Here is a 14,758-nt window from a genome sequence, read left to right on the forward strand (position 1 = left end):
ACAACATTCATTCAATATTTATTCCTATATCAACATCACTGACAAAAACAGATTATCTGGTCATGAACACATTGCTGTTTGTGGGATCGTGCTGTGTGCATACTGGCTGCGCCATTTCCCACATTACAACAGTGACTCACTTTAAAAATACTTCATTGGCTGTAAAGCGTTTTGGGACATGAAAGGCGCCAACACACTGCAGAAAATTTTACCCGCTAGCTGGCAAAATGCGAGCTGTTGTGAGAAATACGTGTGTTGGTTGCATTGCAGGCATGATAAACTTAATGACTGGTGCTGCCTGTTAAGTGATGTCGTAACAATGTACGTGTTGTGTGATTGCACAGGAGGAAGGATTGTGATGCAACTCAGTAAATGTGCAGAATTGGAGTACGCTTTTCTGCAGTTACAGTCGGTTCATTATCAAAATAGCCGAGTGGTTTAAGGTGCCAAACTCAAAGACTGTAACCCTTACCTTACCAAAGGTTGGTGTATTCTGGGACGTGGGTGCCAAGCCCACTTCTAGCGGCGTGGTTTCCAATCCCACTTCTGACATTTACTTTTTATCCACACAAATGCGGCCAGCGTGCAAAAAGCATGCTCAACTGGCCTTCAATTTTCAAGTGGTGACATCAAACACTTCGATGGTATTGCCATTTGCCAACAAACTAAAGGCACCGCTCACAGTCCAACTACTTTTCCACACCAAAATGGCCCCATTGTGAAACAGGTGCCCATGCTTGTGCTGACAGAATGCAAGTGTTACGCAGGGAAAATTCTGGCAGCGGTGGGACTTGAACCCACGCCTCCGAAGAGACTGGAACCTGGATCCAGCGCCTTAGACCGCTCGGCCACGCTACCACTGGAAGCAGCTTCTGTTCTGGAACGAGTGACCGTTGAGTGAAATGTGACTTTGCCATGCGGAAAATAATAATTAAGGCAATTAAAGTGGTAGACAGTAAACTCTCGAGAAACGATTTTGCAACATACCGGTCACAGGAACCTACGTATCCACAGGGCAACAACAGAAATTAGGTGCATGTTGGGACAAACCAGTTACAACATTCACTCAATATTTATTCCTATATCAACATCACTGACAAAAACAGATTATCTGGTCATGAACACATTGCTGTTTGTGGGATCGTGCTGTGTGCATACTGGCTGCGCCATTTCCCACATTACAACAGTGACTCACTTTAAAAATAGTTCATTGGCTGTAAAGCGTTTTGGGACATGAAAGGCGCCAACACACTGCAGAAAATTTTACCCGATCGCTGGCAAAATGCGAGCTGTTGTGAGAAATACGTGTGTTGGTTGCATTGCAGGCATGATAAACTTAATGACTGGCGCTGCCTGTTAAGTGATGTCGTAACAATGTACGTGTTGTGTTATTTCACAGGAGGAAGGATTGTGATGCAACTCAGTAAATGTGCAGAATTGGAGCACGCTTTTCTGCAGTTGCAGTCGGTTCATTGTCAGGGTGGCCGAGTGGTTTAAGGTGCCAAACTCAAAGACTGTAACCCTTACCTTACCAAAGGTTGGTGTATTCTGGGACGTGGGTGCCAAGCCCACTTCTAGCGGCGTGGTTTCCAATCCCACTTATGACATTTACTTTTTATCCACACAAATGCGGCCAGCGTGCAAAAAGCATGCACAACTGGCTTTCAATTTTCAAGTGGTGACATCAAACTCTTCGATGGTATTGCCATTTGCCAACAAACTCAAGGCACCGCTCACAGTCCAACTACTTTTCCACACCAAAATGGCCCCATTGTGAAACAGGTGCCCATGCTTGCGCTGACAGAATGCAAGTGTTACGCAGGGAAAATTCTGGCAGCGGTGGGATTTGAACCCACGCCTCCGAAGAGACTGGAACCTGGATCCAGCGCCTTAGACCGCTCGGCCACGCTACCACTGGAAGCAGCTCCTGTTCTGGAACGAGTGACCGTTGAGTGAAATGTGACTTTGCCATGCGGAAAATAATAATTAAGGCAATTAAAGTGGTAGACAGTAAACTCTCGAGAAACGATTTTGCAACATACCGGTCACAGGAACCTACGTATCCACAGGGCAACAACAGAAATTAGGTGCATGTTGGGACAAACCAGTTACAACATTCATTCAATATTTATTCCTATATCAACATCACTGACAAAAACAGATTATCTGGTCATGAACACATTGCTGTTTGTGGGATCGTGCTGTGTGCATACTGGCTGCGCCATTTCCCACATTACAACAGTGACTCACTTTAAAAATACTTCATTGGCTGTAAAGCGTTTTGGGACATGAAAGGCGCCAACACACTGCAGAAAATTTTACCCGATAGCTGGCAAAATACGAGCTGTTGTGAGAAATACGTGTGTTGGTTGCATTGCAGGCATGATAAACTTAATGACTGGCGCTGCCTGTTAAGTGATGTCGTAACAATGTACGTGTTGTGTGATTGCACAGGAGGAAGGATTGTGATGCAACTCAGTAAATGTGCAGAATTGGAGTACGCTTTTCTGCAGTTACAGTCGGTTCATTATCAAAATAGCCGAGTGGTTTAAGGTGCCAAACTCAAAGACTGTAACCCTTACCTTACCAAAGGTTGGTGTATTCTGGGACGTGGGTGCCAAGCCCACTTCTAGCGGCGTGGTTTCCAATCCCACTTCTGACATTTACTTTTTATCCACACAAATGCGGCCAGCGTGCAAAAAGCATGCTCAACTGGCCCTCAATTTTCAAGTGGTGACATCAAACTCTTCGATGGTATTGCCATTTGCCAACAAACGAAAGGCACCGCTCACAGTCCAACTACTTTTCCACACCAAAATGGCCCCATTGTGAAACAGGTGCCCATGCTTGTGCTGACAGAATGCAAGTGTTACGCAGGGAAAATTCTGGCAGCGGTGGGATTTGAACCCACGCCTCCGAAGAGACTGGAACCTGGATCCAGCGCCTTAGACCGCTCGGCCACGCTACCACTGGACGCAGCTTCTGTTCTGGAACGAGTGACCGTTGATTCAAATGTGACTTTGCCATGCGGAAAATAATAATTAAGTGGTAGACAGTGAACTCTCGAGAAACGATTTTGCAACATACCGGTCACAGGAACCTACGTATCCACAGGGCAACAACAGAAATTAGGTGCATGTTGGGACAAACCAGTTACAACATTCATTCAATATTTATTCCTATATCAACATCACTGACAAAAACAGATTATCTGGTCATGAACACATTGCTGTTTGTGGGATCGTGCTGTGTGCATACTGGCTGCGCCATTTCCCACATTACAACAGTGACTCACTTTAAAAATAGTTCATTGGCTGTAAAGCGTTTTGGGACATGAAAGGCGCCAACACACTGCAGAAAATTTTACCCGATCGCTGGCAAAATGCGAGCTGTTGTGAGAAATACGTGTGTTGGTTGCATTGCAGGCATGATAAACTTAATGACTGGCGCTGCCTGTTAAGTGATGTCGTAACAATGTACGTGTTGTGTTATTTCACAGGAGGAAGGATTGTGATGCAACTCAGTAAATGTGCAGAATTGGAGCACGCTTTTCTGCAGTTGCAGTCGGTTCATTGTCAGGGTGGCCGAGTGGTTTAAGGTGCCAAACTCAAAGACTGTAACCCTTACCTTACCAAAGGTTGGTGTATTCTGGGACGTGGGTGCCAAGCCCACTTCTAGCGGCGTGGTTTCCAATCCCACTTATGACATTTACTTTTTATCCACACAAATGCGGCCAGCGTGCAAAAAGCATGCACAACTGGCTTTCAATTTTCAAGTGGTGACATCAAACTCTTCGATGGTATTGCCATTTGCCAACAAACTCAAGGCACCGCTCACAGTCCAACTACTTTTCCACACCAAAATGGCCCCATTGTGAAACAGGTGCCCATGCTTGCGCTGACAGAATGCAAGTGTTACGCAGGGAAAATTCTGGCAGCGGTGGGATTTGAACCCACGCCTCCGAAGAGACTGGAACCTGGATCCAGCGCCTTAGACCGCTCGGCCACGCTACCACTGGAAGCAGCTCCTGTTCTGGAACGAGTGACCGTTGAGTGAAATGTGACTTTGCCATGCGGAAAATAATAATTAAGGCAATTAAAGTGGTAGACAGTAAACTCTCGAGAAACGATTTTGCAACATACCGGTCACAGGAACCTACGTATCCACAGGGCAACAACAGAAATTAGGTGCATGTTGGGACAAACCAGTTACAACATTCATTCAATATTTATTCCTATATCAACATCACTGACAAAAACAGATTATCTGGTCATGAACACATTGCTGTTTGTGGGATCGTGCTGTGTGCATACTGGCTGCGCCATTTCCCACATTACAACAGTGACTCACTTTAAAAATACTTCATTGGCTGTAAAGCGTTTTGGGACATGAAAGGCGCCAACACACTGCAGAAAATTTTACCCGATAGCTGGCAAAATACGAGCTGTTGTGAGAAATACGTGTGTTGGTTGCATTGCAGGCATGATAAACTTAATGACTGGCGCTGCCTGTTAAGTGATGTCGTAACAATGTACGTGTTGTGTGATTGCACAGGAGGAAGGATTGTGATGCAACTCAGTAAATGTGCAGAATTGGAGTACGCTTTTCTGCAGTTACAGTCGGTTCATTATCAAAATAGCCGAGTGGTTTAAGGTGCCAAACTCAAAGACTGTAACCCTTACCTTACCAAAGGTTGGTGTATTCTGGGACGTGGGTGCCAAGCCCACTTCTAGCGGCGTGGTTTCCAATCCCACTTCTGACATTTACTTTTTATCCACACAAATGCGGCCAGCGTGCAAAAAGCATGCTCAACTGGCCCTCAATTTTCAAGTGGTGACATCAAACTCTTCGATGGTATTGCCATTTGCCAACAAACGAAAGGCACCGCTCACAGTCCAACTACTTTTCCACACCAAAATGGCCCCATTGTGAAACAGGTGCCCATGCTTGTGCTGACAGAATGCAAGTGTTACGCAGGGAAAATTCTGGCAGCGGTGGGATTTGAACCCACGCCTCCGAAGAGACTGGAACCTGGATCCAGCGCCTTAGACCGCTCGGCCACGCTACCACTGGACGCAGCTTCTGTTCTGGAACGAGTGACCGTTGATTCAAATGTGACTTTGCCATGCGGAAAATAATAATTAAGTGGTAGACAGTGAACTCTCGAGAAACGATTTTGCAACATACCGGTCACAGGAACCTACGTATCCACAGGGCAACAACAGAAATTAGGTGCATGTTGGGACAAACCAGTTACAACATTCATTCAATATTTATTCCTATATCAACATCACTGACAAAAACAGATTATCTGGTCATGAACACATTGCTGTTTGTGGGATCGTGCTGTGTGCATACTGGCTGCGCCATTTCCCACATTACAACAGTGACTCACTTTAAAAATACTTCATTGGCTGTAAAGCGTTTTGGGACATGAAAGGCGCCAACACACTGCAGAAAATTTTACCCGATCGCTGGCAAAATGCGAGCTGTTGTGAGAAATACGTGTGTTGGTTGCATTGCAGGCATGATAAACTTAATGACTGGCGCTGCCTGTTAAGTGATGTCGTAACAATGTACGTGTTGTGTGATTGCACAGGAGGAAGGATTGTGATGCAACTCAGTAAATGTGCAGAATTGGAGCACGCTTTTCTGCAGTTGCAGTCGGTTCATTGTCAGGGTGGCCGAGTGGTTTAAGGTGCCAAACTCAAAGACTGTAACCCTTACCTTACCAAAGGTTGGTGTATTCTGGGACGTGGGTGCCAAGCCCACTTCTAGCGGCGTGGTTTCCAATCCCACTTCTGACATTTACTTTTTATCCACACAAATGCGGCCAGCGTGCAAAAAGCATGCACAACTGGCCCTCAATTTTCAAGTGGTGACATCAAACTCTTCGATAGTATTGCCATTTGCCAACAAACTGAAGGCACCGCTCACAGTCCAACTACTTTTCCACACCAAAATGGCCCCATTGTGAAACAGGTGCCCATGCTTGTGCTGACAGAATGCAAGTGTTACGCAGAGAAAATTCTGGCAGCGGTGGGATTTGAACCCACGCCTCCGAAGAGACTGGAACCTGGATCCAGCGCCTTAGACCGCTCGGCCACGCTACCACTGGAAGCAACTTCTGTTCTGGAACGAGTGACCGTTGAGTGTAATGTGACTTTGTTATGCGGAAAATAATAATTAAGGCAATTAAAGTGGTAGACAGTGAACTCTCGAGAAACGATTTTGCAACATACCGGTCACAGGAACCTACGTATCCACAGGGCAACAACAGAAATTAGGTGCATGTTGGGACAAACCAGTTACAACATTCATTCAATATTTATTCCTATATCAACATCACTGACAAAAACAGATTATCTGGTCATGAACACATTGCTGTTTGTGGGATCGTGCTGTGTGCATACTGGCTGCGCCATTTCCCACATTACAACAGTGACTCACTTTAAAAATACTTCATTGGCTGTAAAGCGTTTTGGGACATGAAAGGCGCCAACACACTGCAGAAAATTTTACCCGATAGCTGGCAAAATGCGAGCTGTTGTGAGAAATACGTGTGTTGGTTGCATTGCAGGCATGATAAACTTAATGACTGGCGCTGCCTGTTAAGTGATGTCGTAACAATGTACGTGTTGTGTGATTGCACAGGAGGAAGGATTGTGATGCAACTCAGTAAATGTGCAGAATTGGAGTACGCTTTTCTGCAGTTACAGTCGGTTCATTATCAAAATAGCCGAGTGGTTTAAGGTGCCAAACTCAAAGACTGTAACCCTTACCTTACCAAAGGTTGGTGTATTCTGGGACGTGGGTGCCAAGCCCACTTCTAGCGGCGTGGTTTCCAATCCCACTTCTGACATTTACTTTTTATCCACACAAATGCGGCCAGCGTGCAAAAAGCATGCACAACTGGCTTTCAATTTTCAAGTGGTGACATCAAACTCTTCGATGGTATTGCCATTTGCCAACAAACTGAAGGCACCGCTCACAGTCCAACTACTTTTCCACACCAAAATGGCCCCATTGTGAAACAGGTGCCCATGCTTGTGCTGACAGAATGCAAGTGTTACGCAGGGAAAATTCTGGCAGCGGTGGGATTTGAACCCACGCCTCCGAAGAGACTGGAACCTGGATCCAGCGCCTTAGACCGCTCGGCCACGCTACCACTGGAAGCAGCTCCTGTTCTGGAACGAGTGACCGTTGAGTGTAATGTGACTTTGTTATGCGGAAAATAATAATTAAGGCAATTAAAGTGGTAGACAGTGAACTCTCGAGAAACGATTTTGCAACATACCGGTCACAGGAACCTACGCATCCACAGGGCAACAACAGAAATTAGGTGCATGTTGGGACAAACCAGTTACAACATTCATTCAATATTTATTCCTATATCAACATCACTGACAAAAACAGATTATCTGGTCATGAACACATTGCTGTTTGTGGGATCGTGCTGTGTGCATACTGGCTGCGCCATTTCCCACATTACAACAGTGACTCACTTTAAAAATACTTCATTGGCTGTAAAGCGTTTTGGGACATGAAAGGCGCCAACACACTGCAGAAAATTTTACCCGATAGCTGGCAAAATGCGAGCTGTTGTGAGAAATACGTGTGTTGGTTGCATTGCAGGCATGATAAATTAATGACTGGCGCTGCCTGTTAAGTGATGTCGTAACAATGTACGTGTTGTGTGATTGCACAGGAGGAAGGATTGTGATGCAACTCAGTAAATGTGCAGAATTGGAGTACGCTTTTCTGCAGTTACAGTCGGTTCATTATCAAAATAGCCGAGTGGTTTAAGGTGCCAAACTCAAAGACTGTAACCCTTACCTTACCAAAGGTTGGTGTATTCTGGGACGTGGGTGCCAAGCCCACTTCTAGCGGCGTGGTTTCCAATCCCACTTCTGACATTTACTTTTTATCCACACAAATGCGGCCAGCGTGCAAAAAGCATGCACAACTGGCTTTCAATTTTCAAGTGGTGACATCAAACTCTTCGATGGTATTGCCATTTGCCAACAAACTGAAGGCACCGCTCACAGTCCAACTACTTTTCCACACCAAAATGGCCCCATTGTGAAACAGGTGCCCATGCTTGTGCTGACAGAATGCAAGTGTTACGCAGGGAAAATTCTGGCAGCGGTGGGATTTGAACCCACGCCTCCGAAGAGACTGGAACCTGGATCCAGCGCCTTAGACGGCTCGGCCACGCTACCACTGGAAGCAGCTTCTGTTCTGGAACGAGTGACCGTTGAGTGAAATGTGACTTTGCCATGCGGAAAATAATAATTAAGGCAATTAAAGTGGTAGACAGTAAACTCTCGAGAAACGATTTTGCAACATACCGGTCACAGGAACCTACGTATCCACAGGGCAACAACAGAAATTAGGTGCATGTTGGGACAAACCAGTTACAACATTCATTCAATATTTATTCCTATATCAACATCACTGACAAAAACAGATTATCTGGTCATGAACACATTGCTGTTTGTGGGATCGTGCTGTGTGCATACTGGCTGCGCCATTTCCCACATTACAACAGTGACTCACTTTAAAAATACTTCATTGGCTGTAAAGCGTTTTGGGACATGAAAGGCGCCAACACACTGCAGAAAATTTTACCCGATCGCTGGCAAAATGCGAGCTGTTGTGAGAAATACGTGTGTTGGTTGCATTGCAGGCATGATAAACTTAATGACTGGCGCTGCCTGTTAAGTGATGTCGTAACAATGTACGTGTTGTGTGATTGCACAGGAGGAAGGATTGTGATGCAACTCAGTAAATGTGCAGAATTGGAGTACGCTTTTCTGCAGTTACAGTCGGTTCATTATCAAAATAGCCGAGTGGTTTAAGGTGCCAAACTCAAAGACTGTAACCCTTACCTTACCAAAGGTTGGTGTATTCTGGGACGTGGGTGCCAAGCCCACTTCTAGCGGCGTGGTTTCCAATCCCACTTCTGACATTTACTTTTTATCCACACAAATGCGGCCAGCGTGCAAAAAGCATGCACAACTGGCCCTCAATTTTCAAGTGGTGACATCAAACTCTTCGATGGTATTGCCATTTGCCAACAAACTGAAGGCACCGCTCACAGTCCAACTACTTTTCCACACCAAAATGGCCCCATTGTGAAACAGGTGCCCATGCTTGTGCTGACAGAATGCAAGTGTTACGCAGGGAAAATTCTGGCAGCGGTGGGATTTGAACCCACGCCTCCGAAGAGACTGGAACCTGGATCCAGCGCCTTAGACCGCTCGGCCACGCTACCACTGGACGCAGCTTCTGTTCTGGAACGAGTGACCGTTGAGTGAAATGTGACTTTGCCATGCGGAAAATAATAATTAAGGCAATTAAAGTGGTAGACAGTGAACTCTCGAGAAACGATTTTGCAACATACCGGTCACAGGAACCTACGTATCCACAGGGCAACAACAGAAATTAGGTGCATGTTGGGACAAACCAGTTACAACATTCATTCAATATTTATTCCTATATCAACATCACTGACAAAAACAGATTATCTGGTCATGAACACATTGCTGTTTGTGGGATCGTGCTGTGTGCATACTGGCTGCGCCATTTCCCACATTACAACAGTGACTCACTTTAAAAATACTTCATTGGCTGTAAAGCGTTTTGGGACATGAAAGGCGCCAACACACTGCAGAAAATTTTACCCGATAGCTGGCAAAATGCGAGCTGTTGTGAGAAATACGTGTGTTGGTTGCATTGCAGGCATGATAAACTTAATGACTGGCGCTGCCTGTTAAGTGATGTCGTAACAATGTACGTGTTGTGTGATTGCACAGGAGGAAGGATTGTGATGCAACTCAGTAAATGTGCAGAATTGGAGTACGCTTTTCTGCAGTTACAGTCGGTTCATTATCAAAATAGCCGAGTGGTTTAAGGTGCCAAACTCAAAGACTGTAACCCTTACCTTACCAAAGGTTGGTGTATTCTGGGACGTGGGTGCCAAGCCCACTTCTAGCGGCGTGGTTTCCAATCCCACTTCTGACATTTACTTTTTATCCACACAAATGCGGCCAGCGTGCAAAAAGCATGCACAACTGGCTTTCAATTTTCAAGTGGTGACATCAAACTCTTCGATGGTATTGCCATTTGCCAACAAACTGAAGGCACCGCTCACAGTCCAACTACTTTTCCACACCAAAATGGCCCCATTGTGAAACAGGTGCCCATGCTTGTGCTGACAGAATGCAAGTGTTACGCAGGGAAAATTCTGGCAGCGGTGGGATTTGAACCCACGCCTCCGAAGAGACTGGAACCTGGATCCAGCGCCTTAGACCGCTCGGCCACGCTACCACTGGAAGCAGCTTCTGTTCTGGAACGAGTGACCGTTGAGTGAAATGTGACTTTGCCATGCGGAAAATAATAATTAAGGCAATTAAAGTGGTAGACAGTAAACTCTCGAGAAACGATTTTGCAACATACCGGTCACAGGAACCTACGTATCCACAGGGCAACAACAGAAATTAGGTGCATGTTGGGACAAACCAGTTACAACATTCATTCAATATTTATTCCTATATCAACATCACTGACAAAAACAGATTATCTGGTCATGAACACATTGCTGTTTGTGGGATCGTGCTGTGTGCATACTGGCTGCGCCATTTCCCACATTACAACAGTGACTCACTTTAAAAATACTTCATTGGCTGTAAAGCGTTTTGGGACATGAAAGGCGCCAACACACTGCAGAAAATTTTACCCGATCGCTGGCAAAATGCGAGCTGTTGTGAGAAATACGTGTGTTGGTTGCATTGCAGGCATGATAAACTTAATGACTGGCGCTGCCTGTTAAGTGATGTCGTAACAATGTACGTGTTGTGTGATTGCACAGGAGGAAGGATTGTGATGCAACTCAGTAAATGTGCAGAATTGGAGCACGCTTTTCTGCAGTTACAGTCGGTTCATTGTCAGGGTGGCCGAGTGGTTTAAGGTGCCAAACTCAAAGACTGTAACCCTTACCTTACCAAAGGTTGGTGTATTCTGGGACGTGGGTGCCAAGCCCACTTCTAGCGGCGTGGTTTCCAATCCCACTTCTGACATTTACTTTTTATCCACACAAATGCGGCCAGCGTGCAAAAAGCATGCACAACTGGCCCTCAATTTTCAAGTGGTGACATCAAACTCTTCGATGGTATTGCCATTTGCCAACAAACTGAAGGCACCGCTCACAGTCCAACTACTTTTCCACACCAAAATGGCCCCATTGTGAAACAGGTGCCCATGCTTGTGCTGACAGAATGCAAGTGTTACGCAGGGAAAATTCTGGCAGCGGTGGGATTTGAACCCACGCCTCCGAAGAGACTGGAACCTGGATCCAGCGCCTTAGACCGCTCGGCCACGCTACCACTGGAAGCAGCTTCTGTTCTGGAACGAGTGACCGTTGAGTGAAATGTGACTTTGCCATGCGGAAAATAATAATTAAGGCAATTAAAGTGGTAGACAGTAAACTCTCGAGAAACGATTTTGCAACATACCGGTCACAGGAACCTACGTATCCACAGGGCAACAACAGAAATTAGGTGCATGTTGGGACAAACCAGTTACAACATTCATTCAATATTTATTCCTATATCAACATCACTGACAAAAACAGATTATCTGGTCATGAACACATTGCTGTTTGTGGGATCGTGCTGTGTGCATACTGGCTGCGCCATTTCCCACATTACAACAGTGACTCACTTTAAAAATACTTCATTGGCTGTAAAGCGTTTTGGGACATGAAAGGCGCCAACACACTGCAGAAAATTTTACCCGATCGCTGGCAAAATGCGAGCTGTTGTGAGAAATACGTGTGTTGGTTGCATTGCAGGCATGATAAACTTAATGACTGGCGCTGCCTGTTAAGTGATGTCGTAACAATGTACGTGTTGTGTGATTGCACAGGAGGAAGGATTGTGATGCAACTCAGTAAATGTGCAGAATTGGAGCACGCTTTTCTGCAGTTACAGTCGGTTCATTGTCAGGGTGGCCGAGTGGTTTAAGGTGCCAAACTCAAAGACTGTAACCCTTACCTTACCAAAGGTTGGTGTATTCTGGGACGTGGGTGCCAAGCCCACTTCTAGCGGCGTGGTTTCCAATCCCACTTCTGACATTTACTTTTTATCCACACAAATGCGGCCAGCGTGCAAAAAGCTTGCACAACTGGCTTTCAATTTTCAAGTGGTGACATCAAACTCTTCGATGGTATTGCCATTTGCCAACAAACTGAAGGCACCGCTCACAGTCCAACTACTTTTCCACACCAAAATGGCCCCATTGTGAAACAGGTGCCCATGCTTGTGCTGACAGAATGCAAGTGTTACGCAGGGAAAATTCTGGCAGCGGTGGGATTTGAACCCACGCCTCCGAAGAGACTGGAACCTGGATCCAGCACCTTAGACCGCTCGGCCACGCTACCACTGGAAGCAGCTTCTGTTCTGGAACGAGTGACCGTTGAGTGAAATGTGACTTTGCCATGCGGAAAATAATAATTAAGGCAATTAAAGTGGTAGAGAGTAAACTCTCGAGAAACGATTTTGCAACATACCGGTCACAGGAACCTACGTATCCACAGGGCAACAACAGAAATTAGGTGCATGTTGGGACAAACCAGTTACAACATTCATTCAATATTTATTCCTATATCAACATCACTGACAAAAACAGATTATCTGGTCATGAACACATTGCTGTTTGTGGGATCGTGCTGTGTGCATACTGGCTGCGCCATTTCCCACATTACAACAGTGACTCACTTTAAAAATACTTCATTGGCTGTAAAGCGTTTTGGGACATGAAAGGCGCCAACACACTGCAGAAAATTTTACCCGATCGCTGGCAAAATGCGAGCTGTTGTGAGAAATACGTGTGTTGGTTGCATTGCAGGCATGATAAACTTAATGACTGGCGCTGCCTGTTAAGTGATGTCGTAACAATGTACGTGTTGTGTGATTGCACAGGAGGAAGGATTGTGATGCAACTCAGTAAATGTGCAGAATTGGAGCACGCTTTTCTGCAGTTACAGTCGGTTCATTGTCAGGGTGGCCGAGTGGTTTAAGGTGCCAAACTCAAAGACTGTAACCCTTACCTTACCAAAGGTTGGTGTATTCTGGGACGTGGGTGCCAAGCCCACTTCTAGCGGCGTGGTTTCCAATCCCACTTCTGACATTTACTTTTTATCCACACAAATGCGGCCAGCGTGCAAAAAGCATGCACAACTGGCCCTCAATTTTCAAGTGGTGACATCAAACTCTTCGATGGTATTGCCATTTGCCAACAAACTGAAGGCACCGCTCACAGTCCAACTACTTTTCCACACCAAAATGGCCCCATTGTGAAACAGGTGCCCATGCTTGTGCTGACAGAATGCAAGTGTTACGCAGGGAAAATTCTGGCAGCGGTGGGATTTGAACCCACGCCTCCGAAGAGACTGGAACCTGGATCCAGCGCCTTAGACCGCTCGGCCACGCTACCACTGGAAGCAGCTTCTGTTCTGGAACGAGTGACCGTTGAGTGAAATGTGACTTTGCCATGCGGAAAATAATAATTAAGGCAATTAAAGTGGTAGACAGTAAACTCTCGAGAAACGATTTTGCAACATACCGGTCACAGGAACCTACGTATCCACAGGGCAACAACAGAAATTAGGTGCATGTTGGGACAAACCAGTTACAACATTCATTCAATATTTATTCCTATATCAACATCACTGACAAAAACAGATTATCTGGTCATGAACACATTGCTGTTTGTGGGATCGTGCTGTGTGCATACTGGCTGCGCCATTTCCCACATTACAACAGTGACTCACTTTAAAAATACTTCATTGGCTGTAAAGCGTTTTGGGACATGAAAGGCGCCAACACACTGCAGAAAATTTTACCCGATCGCTGGCAAAATGCGAGCTGTTGTGAGAAATACGTGTGTTGGTTGCATTGCAGGCATGATAAACTTAATGACTGGCGCTGCCTGTTAAGTGATGTCGTAACAATGTACGTGTTGTGTGATTGCACAGGAGGAAGGATTGTGATGCAACTCAGTAAATGTGCAGAATTGGAGCACGCTTTTCTGCAGTTACAGTCGGTTCATTGTCAGGGTGGCCGAGTGGTTTAAGGTGCCAAACTCAAAGACTGTAACCCTTACCTTACCAAAGGTTGGTGTATTCTGGGACGTGGGTGCCAAGCCCACTTCTAGCGGCGTGGTTTCCAATCCCACTTCTGACATTTACTTTTTATCCACACAAATGCGGCCAGCGTGCAAAAAGCTTGCACAACTGGCTTTCAATTTTCAAGTGGTGACATCAAACTCTTCGATGGTATTGCCATTTGCCAACAAACTGAAGGCACCGCTCACAGTCCAACTACTTTTCCACACCAAAATAGCCCCATTGTGAAACAGGTGCCCATGCTTGTGCTGACAGAATGCAAGTGTTACGCAGGGAAAATTCTGGCAGCGGTGGGATTTGAACCCACGCCTCCGAAGAGACTGGAACCTGGATCCAGCACCTTAGACCGCTCGGCCACGCTACCACTGGAAGCAGCTTCTGTTCTGGAACGAGTGACCGTTGAGTGAAATGTGACTTTGCCATGCGGAAAATAATAATTAAGGCAATTAAAGTGGTAGAGAGTAAACTCTCGAGAAACGATTTTGCAACATACCGGTCACAGGAACCTACGTATCCACAGGGCAACAACAGAAATTAGGTGCATGTTGGGACAAACCAGTTACAACATTC

General features: G+C 45.7%; 13 non-coding genes across 13 annotated transcripts; all 13 read right to left on the reverse strand.

Moving 5' to 3' along the window:
- Window positions 1-776: 776 nt before the first annotated feature.
- trnal-cag (transfer RNA leucine (anticodon CAG)) lies at window positions 777-858 on the reverse strand. The gene has a single exon. It is a non-coding gene; the product is annotated as a tRNA-Leu (tRNA).
- A 973-nt stretch (window positions 859-1,831) lies between these two features.
- trnal-cag (transfer RNA leucine (anticodon CAG)) lies at window positions 1,832-1,913 on the reverse strand. The gene has a single exon. It is a non-coding gene; the product is annotated as a tRNA-Leu (tRNA).
- Window positions 1,914-2,886: 973 nt separating this feature from the next.
- Window positions 2,887-2,968, reverse strand: trnal-cag (transfer RNA leucine (anticodon CAG)). The gene has a single exon. It is a non-coding gene; the product is annotated as a tRNA-Leu (tRNA).
- Window positions 2,969-3,931: 963 nt separating this feature from the next.
- trnal-cag (transfer RNA leucine (anticodon CAG)) lies at window positions 3,932-4,013 on the reverse strand. The gene has a single exon. It is a non-coding gene; the product is annotated as a tRNA-Leu (tRNA).
- A 973-nt stretch (window positions 4,014-4,986) lies between these two features.
- Window positions 4,987-5,068, reverse strand: trnal-cag (transfer RNA leucine (anticodon CAG)). The gene has a single exon. It is a non-coding gene; the product is annotated as a tRNA-Leu (tRNA).
- A 963-nt stretch (window positions 5,069-6,031) lies between these two features.
- Window positions 6,032-6,113, reverse strand: trnal-cag (transfer RNA leucine (anticodon CAG)). Its single transcript has one exon. It is a non-coding gene; the product is annotated as a tRNA-Leu (tRNA).
- Window positions 6,114-7,086: 973 nt separating this feature from the next.
- trnal-cag (transfer RNA leucine (anticodon CAG)) lies at window positions 7,087-7,168 on the reverse strand. The gene has a single exon. It is a non-coding gene; the product is annotated as a tRNA-Leu (tRNA).
- A 2,027-nt stretch (window positions 7,169-9,195) lies between these two features.
- On the reverse strand, window positions 9,196-9,277 carry trnal-cag (transfer RNA leucine (anticodon CAG)). Its single transcript has one exon. It is a non-coding gene; the product is annotated as a tRNA-Leu (tRNA).
- Window positions 9,278-10,250: 973 nt separating this feature from the next.
- On the reverse strand, window positions 10,251-10,332 carry trnal-cag (transfer RNA leucine (anticodon CAG)). Its single transcript has one exon. It is a non-coding gene; the product is annotated as a tRNA-Leu (tRNA).
- Window positions 10,333-11,305: 973 nt separating this feature from the next.
- On the reverse strand, window positions 11,306-11,387 carry trnal-cag (transfer RNA leucine (anticodon CAG)). The gene has a single exon. It is a non-coding gene; the product is annotated as a tRNA-Leu (tRNA).
- Window positions 11,388-12,360: 973 nt separating this feature from the next.
- On the reverse strand, window positions 12,361-12,442 carry trnal-cag (transfer RNA leucine (anticodon CAG)). Its single transcript has one exon. It is a non-coding gene; the product is annotated as a tRNA-Leu (tRNA).
- Window positions 12,443-13,415: 973 nt separating this feature from the next.
- On the reverse strand, window positions 13,416-13,497 carry trnal-cag (transfer RNA leucine (anticodon CAG)). Its single transcript has one exon. It is a non-coding gene; the product is annotated as a tRNA-Leu (tRNA).
- Window positions 13,498-14,470: 973 nt separating this feature from the next.
- On the reverse strand, window positions 14,471-14,552 carry trnal-cag (transfer RNA leucine (anticodon CAG)). The gene has a single exon. It is a non-coding gene; the product is annotated as a tRNA-Leu (tRNA).
- Window positions 14,553-14,758: the final 206 nt, after the last annotated feature.

Source organism: Pristiophorus japonicus, chromosome 8 (genome assembly GCF_044704955.1).
Source record: "Pristiophorus japonicus isolate sPriJap1 chromosome 8, sPriJap1.hap1, whole genome shotgun sequence".
Taxonomy (NCBI): Eukaryota; Metazoa; Chordata; class Chondrichthyes; family Pristiophoridae; genus Pristiophorus; species Pristiophorus japonicus.